General features: G+C 30.5%; 1 long non-coding RNA gene across 1 annotated transcript; it reads left to right on the top strand.

Moving 5' to 3' along the window:
* The first annotated feature begins 6,128 nt into the window (after positions 1–6,128).
* On the top strand, positions 6,129–6,718 carry LOC145121094 (uncharacterized). Its single transcript, XR_013714499.1, has 2 exons — positions 6,129–6,475; positions 6,602–6,718. It is a non-coding gene; the product is annotated as an uncharacterized LOC145121094 (long non-coding RNA).
* The last annotated feature ends 2,770 nt before the right edge of the window (positions 6,719–9,488 follow it).

Below are 9,488 nucleotides of genomic sequence, written 5' to 3'. Positions count from 1 at the left end.
CAACACAATATATAAATTTGTCTATCATAAATAAGTTTAGAACATTAACAATATGAGTTTTTTCATATAAAAAAAAACTCTTTAGAAAAATAATACCCCCCCCCCCCAACACACACACACAAATTTAATAAAAAAAATAAAAATGGTTTTAGCACCTTCTTTGAAAAATATGTGATGTATATCTTCTTACTTTTTGTTCATACAAATTATCCTATCCAATTAAATTGTGAAATGTATAACGTTTAATGCTTATTTAATGATATTTTAGTATACTAATGTGACACATGTCATCATTTAAATGGATAGGAGAATTGGTATGAATAAAAAATAAAAGGGTATTTTATTTCTCTTTTTTAAAACATTGGTACCAAAAAGCATCAAAAATATTTATAAGTGCTTTGATAAACACACAAACATGATCTCAAGGAAATTAAATATATGAAAGAAAAAAAATATATCGTGGTTCACTCGATCAGATAAATTTAGTTATATCCATACGCAAACGATATATAAATTTTACTGATAGCCGTCAAAACACACTCTTTCAGCTTAGAGTTACAATTATACATGTGCATCTATTTATAATAACAAAGTTTGACCTAAAATGGGTTATGGGTGGAAACCCACAAATGTCAGCATTAGAGCAGACCCAAGAAATGTAATCCATAGTTGCTTTGTCAGGATGCATAAACTGCTCTACCAGGATGCAACTGATGCAACTCGAGATACCACGGCTGCTATTTGATAAGCAACCAATCAAGACAATTGTCGAGACACCACAACCTTACCCTGCAACTGCTCTTTGCTACTCCACGGTTGCCCCCTCAGCTACTCCAGCAGCCTAATGCAACGACAATGAGGTCAAATAAAAGATCAAGCTCCACAACTCAACATATTTAATTTTTATGATCTAATTCTTTGGATCCTCAAAAGGATGCTTTCTTAAAACGAAATTTACTCCATAGTTATGAAATTTTCATATTTTAGACTAGAAATTCCGTTTAGTACGCAGTTACTGATGTACCTAAGAATAAACCAGTTATTTAATATCACTTATATAACATGTTTGAAGTCATATATGTATGTATTTTATCTATTAAAAAAAGGGAGAAAAAAAAAGATCGACATAGACCATATGACAAAAAAATTCAAAGATTCCAAGACCCCAATATTCAAACTCCACTGTTACCATAGGAGGACCATATTGTTTGCTCTCATCCTCATCACTGTTGACTTTTAAGGGAATAAATTGCGTGTATGCAACCGTCCATCTCTTACGCCTTGTTCCCCAGTTTTTTTGTAAATTCATCAAAGGAAAGGGAAGGAAAATTTTGACAGAAAGAAAGGGAGGTGAAGGAAAATATTCATTATTCCGTGTTTCCAAGTTCGAAGGTAATGAAAGGAAATTTTAAGTTTTTGTGTTCCCGAGTTAGGAGGAAAAAGAAAATAAAACTAAAAATTTTCCTTCCCCTCACTTTCTTCCCAAATCCGTCCAATTTGGGAGGAAATTTTGGAAGGAAAATATGACTCCAAAATCCTTCTCCTCCCCTCACTTTCCTTCTATTAATGAAACTCGGGAACACGATTTTCCTTCGACACCCCTCACTTTCCCTCCGTATCCTCCCAGTTCTCTCCTTAAGTGGAACTCGGGAACAAGGCGTTAAGGGGTGTTTGGATTGTTTTTTTAATTTAAGTTTTAAAGCAAAAGTGATTAAAAAGGTGTTTAGATTAGTTTTTATGATGATAAAAATCAATAAGTAATTAAGTTAAAAGATGTTTCATGTTTGGCTTAAATCTTTTTTTTTTGAAGCTATTATTGTTAAAAAAACAAACAAGATTTTCAAAAAGCCAAATTTTACATGTTTTTGAATCAAGTTTTTAAAGACTTTTTTAAGTTAATGAAACATTTTGAAAAATGTTTTTGAGATTGTCCGATATTTTTTTAATTTATTGATTTTTTAAAAAACCAATAAATCCATAAGTTGTTTCGGAAATCAATCTTAAACACCCCTTGACTATCACCATCATTAAAATAACTCCTCCCAATATAATATTACTAGGCGAATCCCCACGCGTTGCGTGAGAATAGAATTATATAGTTAAAATAATAAATTTTACCAAATTATTATTTAATATTTCTACTTTGAAACAAAATGTTAGTAGTAAAGCAAACATATAGTTAACATATTAGTTTTATTAAACATTATAGTTTAATTTTTAAGTCATTGTGAAATATACAATTATTTGATAATTTTATAAACCGTTTAAAATTGTGTAAATTATATATCAAATGTATAATAATATAACAGGTAACAAAACGTATGAACAAAAATATGAACTGTAACTTTTAGTAACATAAAAATAGAAAAACATCTATTATAACATTTGTATTAAAAAAGATATATATACAACGAATAATAAAAAATATGAAAAATAAACACTATAAACTTTTAATAATACAAAAACACTGAAACATCTATTATAACATTTATATTAACTTTTCATATTTAAATCACAAATCTCTTCAAAACATTAATGTTTTAATGAGAAAAACTTTACAACCTTATAAAATAAAAGAAAATAAAAAGTTATTAATGATTACTAATTAATAATTATAAGTTAAAAACTCCTGAGTTGTAACTAATAAATATACATAAATTAGAAAACTCTTGAGTTGTAGTGTGAGTTTCAAATAAATGCGGTACTTGGAAATGTATATTTATTATTATTATTATTATTATTATTATTATTATTATTATTATTATTATTATATTCGTCTAAATAATTGGTTTTGATACATCATTTTAATCCCTTCAATTATTAAACATAAAGATATTTAATTATAAATTTATAACATATATAGGTGCATATACATATTAAAAAAATCACATATAATATATATATTTTCGTAAATGTCATATAAAATTCTTGTCGTAGTAATATAGATAAATTACTTTCATATGAAGAACATATCATGATAAGTCTATCGTAGTTACATATCAAATGTTCAAAATTATGTTATCTTTTAAATATTGTCTTTTAAATATATTGTGTAGGATAACCCAACAAAAAAATAATAGAAAATAAACATTATCATAATAGAAACACTACAATCAAATAAATAAGAGCATTGGGTGGTTGAATATATAAATAAATATGTTACATAAACATACATTTAAATCAAAAGAAAAAACTAACATTCGTCAACTTTGCTCAAACAAAAAAACCTATATCCATTTTATGAATCTTCTTTCTTCATTTAACATCATTCAACCATAGAAACTTGATGACAATTCTTCACTAACCTGCAATCAAAATATTTTTCTTGAAAAAGAAGAATCATAAATATATTCCAAGCAAAACATTGATGTTTGGAGATTCACATTCAAGATTGATTAATACACACAAATCACATATAAAGATTAAATGAGAAACTGAATATAAAGAAAGAATAGAAAAGCTTCATTTGTTTTGGTTGAAATAAAAAAATCATATTACAATTACCATCGATGCGACATAACTCATTTCTTCACATCATCATATTTGGATCGTGAATGCTTCAACTATATGAAAACTTTTGAATAACAATATCTTCAAATCCTTCTTACATGTAAGATTTTATATATAACACAAAAGACACAAAAGATTGGCCTTTTTATAGTAAACTTTTCACTAAATGCTAATTAAACAGAATATAAGTTATAAAACTTTTGAGTGTTAAATCATAATTAAGAAAACTTTTAAGTTGCATTAGTTAAAAAATGGAGTTTCAAATGAATGTGGTTTGAGGAAGTTAAAAAGGGGGTTTCAAATGTATGAGATTCAAGAAAAAATGCTAGCTTTATAAGTATGTATGATATTTATATCACTTACCTACTCGGTAAAAAAATACCAAACATTTTGTTGTATTTATTTCTAAATTTAAATTTTTATTTTCTACATTTTAGAATATTTTATAAAGTGATATTTTTCTTTTCCTTTAGTTTTTAAAATATTATTTTAACTCCTCAACTCTCAAGTTTATAAAATATCATTTTCATCCCTCACAACTTTCTTATTTATCCTCCGTAGTATTCATAATCATTTTTGTTACTAGTTTCCGTTCGTTTTTTACGTGCTTATTTTTATTTAATGTCGGTATAAATTCGAGTTGGTCAACGTCGAGTTTAGAACTTTCGTTCGTTAATTAAAAAAATGTTTTTTTTATGTATGTGTTTGGTATAAATTCGAATTTGTCTATGCTCCGACGTAATTCTTTTTATGTTTTCGTGTTTATTTTTATGTACGTTTCCTACGTATGAGTCGGGTCACATATAGTTGAACTTTCGTCCGTTACTTATTTTTATGTAAATTTCCTATGTATGAATTTGGTGATATATAATACGTTTTCATTCGACGGTATATAATAGATAGTCAATGATACCGACCTTGTATATTTATCTACCAATAAATGTTACAATATCTAACTTTTACCAATACAATCGTCAAAGTTCAACTTACAAAATGGATTGACGCCGCGCAGGCAAAATCCTAATTTCTATTAAAATACTAACTTTTCCGAACCAGTCCAATCCAATTTTTCATATTTATTAACAAGCTAACTCAAATCGATTTTTATTAAATAAATATAAATTATAATTCTTTTTATTTCATTAAAAATAATATTAGACATAAACTAATAATAATAGTAAATATGAAATTAGAAAAAGATTAAAACAGATAATGTAATCATCTTTGTTCTTTGTTTTTAGTTATTTGCTAACCTGATTTTACATATATTTAACTCAGCTGTTAAAATAAAAATAAAAAACGATTAAAACCAAAAAGTTGAAAATAAATATGGGATATATGAACTTTTTTGGCCACTCTGATTTATACAACTTACCTAGCAACTTTTTTGGCCACTCTCATTTAAACTAATAACTGTAACAACCCTCTTTAGGGTGATGGAGCAAAAACAAAGAGATAAAAATGGTCATGGGTGTCGTACGTAAAAGTGGGAGAACGGATATATTTCTGTTAATTAAACGGTTCCATATTCATTTTCTAAGGTTTTTATATGTTTTTGCTCACACAACGGTTTTAAAAGACTAAAGTAAAAGTGAGAAGAAAAGAAGGATCATCCAAAAAATGAGAAAAAAATAATAGATGGCATGAAAAAGAAGCTTGATGTTAATGCTTTGGCCATTGAGTACATCTGTACATAAAATAATTATCTGTTATTTTTAGTTTATAACTTTATATATTACACCATTGACCCAGAAAGAAGAATAGTGAACATATGTGAATGGTAGGTAGATTCCGATCTCTATGTGATGATTCAATCGACTGTATAGTGTCGACTTAACACAATACACGGTGTTTGCCCAAAATTGTTATTGATAAAGGAGATAGCTATCTTTGGACTTGTTATGATAATTCAAAATAAGCAATCATTTAAATGGGGGCCTCAAATAAAGTTTAAGTGGATTTAGTGATCTATAGGAAAATTGTTGTGATGTGGGCCTGAGATTATATGATTTTGTTCTAAAGTTTTGATTCCGTTTTCGGTTCTAAAGTTTGTGTTCAGGTTTCGTTCATGTATCGTATTGAAAAGTTAATATTTCCTAAATTAAAAACAACACGGTTTAAAAAAGCATATATATTAGTAAATAATTTATATTTTGTTAAAGATAAAACATGTAAAATTAAGTATATTATTTTCGTAACCATATCAAGTACTATCAACTAAATATCAACCTTACATAATTTCACATAGGAAGTTTCAAGGGTTAGTATTTAACCCTACATATCAAAAATATTATTAGTGTTTTATGATCGATCTTCCACATAATCTTGGGACCGGTTGACGTGAGTCGTTCAGACAATAACCACTTATCATTTATATAAATTTTATTTAATTACATGATATAAACCATTACAAAAATAAAAAATTAAAATGTTATTCATTTTACTTTTTCTAAAATGTTTTTGATTAATCTTAAAAAATGTGTGGTTCTCCTCTATTGCTAGCTACCCACTACCCATGGCATTTATATATATATATATATATATATATGTATATATATATATATATATATATATATATATATATATATATCAACTAAAATCAAAACACAAAGTCACCAAAACAAAACCTACTATACACAAAAGAAGATGGGTGGTGGTGTTGCTAACATAATGCTAGTCATGATGGTGGTGTTGGCCGTATCAGAGCTGAATCCGGCCACCGGAGCAGGGCCTAGTGCCGTCGAATGCCGAGAGGAGAGGCGGCTGGCAATCAATGCCTGCAAGTCGTTGTTGCATGGAGGACTTCCAAGCCCACAGTGTTGTCAACGTGCAAGGGTTAGCCACGCAGAGTGCATATGTCCAGATGTCACGCCTGCATTACTTGCAATCATTGGGAACGTTAATCGAGCCATTAGGCTAATTGAAAGTTGTCATCGAAGAGTTCCTCATCATTTCAAATGCGGGTGTAAGTGCTACTTTTTGTTTTTCTTTATGAAGCAAAATTGATTTTTTTTTCTTAATTATTAATTATTATGATTTTTAACTTAGAGGTTGTGTTTTGTGTTTTAATTGTTTTTGACTTTTTGTGCAGGTGTGACTACTCCATGAACCATGAAAACTCTCTTTAGTTACTTAATTATGAGATGTAACGAGTTTAAAGAGTGTATACCAGCTTTTTCTATATAAGGAAATATTTGAAATCTCTTAAGCTTGACTTGTTTTTCTTCATATCTTATATTCTTATTGTTGCTTGATACACCTTTTCAGCTAATTGAAAACATCGGTGTCAAAATATGAATTTCACTGTCGTTTTTCAAAAAAGAACACCGACTAATTAAAGGTTTACCGATGCTTAAAGTTTTTTTTTAGAGTTAATAATATAAAACTTAACCTTAACCCATAACGTGTTTTTTTTATTTATTATTAGATAGGTTTTTAATTAGTCAATATTATCAACCCGATTCAATATAATTAATTTTTTTATAACCTTTTATTTTATCTGGTAATTATATTTAACCTTCAAACTTTTATTATATTTCTTTAACTAATTAATTCGGTTCATTTTAATATCCACTATCAAACATTAAATTCGTAAAAATCATAATATTTTTGTTTTTTTATTTATAATTATGTACGTAATAAATTTATTAATTTTTCTATTTCGAAACAAAACACTCCGGCATAATTTTTTTTAAGATAAAACTACACAATAGATGTCGGTCGTTTGCCAAAACCGAGGACAACTATCAAAACATATACGACAGGGGAAAGGGTATGGATACGAGAAAATATGACAGAGAAAGGGAAAAGGTATAACAGTAGTGATACAGAATAGAGAGGGTTATGCTAATGGTTCAATGAAGTTGAAAGGGAAGCAGCGGTAGGGATGAGATTTAGAACCGGAAAACCGGACCGGAACCGGAATCGAACCGGAACCGGAACCGTTAGAACCGGAATATATAGAATCGGTTCCGGTTCCGGGTTTAAAAATTGGCTTTATCCGGGTTCCGGGTAATCCGGGTTTGGGTCCATCGGGTCCGGGTAAAACGGGCCTAAAAACTGGAACCGGTGTTAGGAACCGGAACCACTTTTAGGGCCGGAACCGGTTTTTGTGAAACGTTTAAAAGATGCATATATCATTCGTTACAACTCCGATTGACATGCGGTTTTTTCCAAAGTGTATTTTAGAGTTTGTACATGATTTTAGACTATAAATTTGCCATTTTTAGTTTTATATTCATTGACTTACAGTTCCCCAAAGTCGAGATATCAAAGCTGTAAGTTTTTAGATTTTTCAGTTTTTTTTTTGTATTCTGTGAAAGTTTTCAAACATAGATATCTAATTCGTTTGAAGTCGGATTGACATGTGGTTTTTTCCAACTTGTAGTTTACAGTTTGGACATGAGTTTAGACAATAATTTTGTCATTTTTGGTTTAATATTCAATGATTTACAGTCCCCCGAAGTCGGGATATCAAAACTGAAAATTTTCAACTATTTGTTTTTGTATTTTGTATTCTGTGAAAATGTTAACACATGCATATCTCATTCGTTTAAAGTCGAATTGACATGCGGTTTTTTCCAGAGTGTAGTTTAGAGTTTGCACATGATTTTAGACTATAATTTTGTCAATTTTGATTTCATATTCAATGAGTTACAGTCCCCCAAAGTCGGGATATCAATATGAAAATTTTCAAAGTTCAACCCACTAAATAGTAAGTAATTACCAAAAAAATCCGATTTTTCCGGGTTTTCCGGTTCTAAACCCACTTTATCCGGTTCCAACCTACCCACTTTGATGTTTCCGGGTTTTCCGGTTCTAGACCCACTTTACCCGGTACCGTACCCGGAACCGGTTCCTATATACCGGTCCGGTTTCCGGTTCTACAAAATCCCGTTAACCGGTTCCGGGTTTTCCGGGTCCGGGTCCATCCGGTCCGGGTTTGGGCCCACTTTCATCCCTAAGCAGTGGTGGCGTTAGTGGTGCTTATACACCCTCATCTTCCGACAGTAGTGGGTGTGGCAGAGGTAGAAGGATGTGTGTGTGTGTGTGTGTGTGTGTTGTTGGTGATTTTGTATCATCAATGTGTATTTAAGTGTAATGGATTGACTTGTTGACCCAAAATCAATCTTGATGAAATTTAAACAAGTAAGGAAGGTGCGGAGTGCACACTTGTTTAAGTTCATTCAAGATTTAAAGTATATTGTTATTTAGGGGCGAAGCCCCTAAACGAACGGGGGTCCGGGGGCAGCGCCCTTGGGAGCAGGGTCCAAGGGGCGGCAACCCCTGGCTGGGAAAATTTTTATTTGTGTTATATTGCTATATTAAAAATGCATCAGAAATCTGAATTTTTGGAAATAAACCTGGTTTTTTACTTTGTTTTGACCCTTATATAAATAACCTGGATTAGTGACAGGTTTCAGACATCAAACTGTTTTTGTGACAGTTTTCAGACATACAACTGTCTGGTGACAGTTTTCTGATGGAAAGGTTACTTAACTAATTTTTGGTCTTCATTTTGATGGTACACACGAAATTCATAACACCAAGATTCTCTGTTCTTGCTCTCATTTCTGAGTCTTATCCGATTAAAGGTTGGGAGTACCACCCAAATACTTTAATCTAAAAGTGTATACACAATCTCAGAATTTCCAAGGCTATTTTTATCTCGATTTTCTAACATGTGTGTATAAGAGAGAGAGAGAGAGAGAGAGAGAGAGAGAGAGAGAGAGGGCGGAATAGGTGAGATTTGGGACAGCTGCCTCTTCTCAATAGGTGGTGGTGGTTCTTCAACGACAACAATAGATGGAGGTGGTTCTTGGCTGCCGAGAGGAGTAAGAAACGAAGGGAAGGGGTTCGGTTAGGGTATGAGGGTGCCGACAGTATTACGAAATGTAGGTAAGGGGTGGGTAAGCTTAGTGGTAGGGTAAGGGTATGTTATTTCCTATTTTTTAAAATGTTCTTTTAATTTGAAAAAG

This window comes from Lactuca virosa, chromosome 6 (genome assembly GCF_052849685.1).
Source record: "Lactuca virosa cultivar CGN04683 chromosome 6, Lactuca_virosa_CGN04683_v6, whole genome shotgun sequence".
Taxonomy (NCBI): Eukaryota; Viridiplantae; Streptophyta; class Magnoliopsida; order Asterales; family Asteraceae; genus Lactuca; species Lactuca virosa.
Note: the sequence above shows the minus strand (reverse complement) of the source record. Positions and strands in the feature narration are given on the sequence as shown.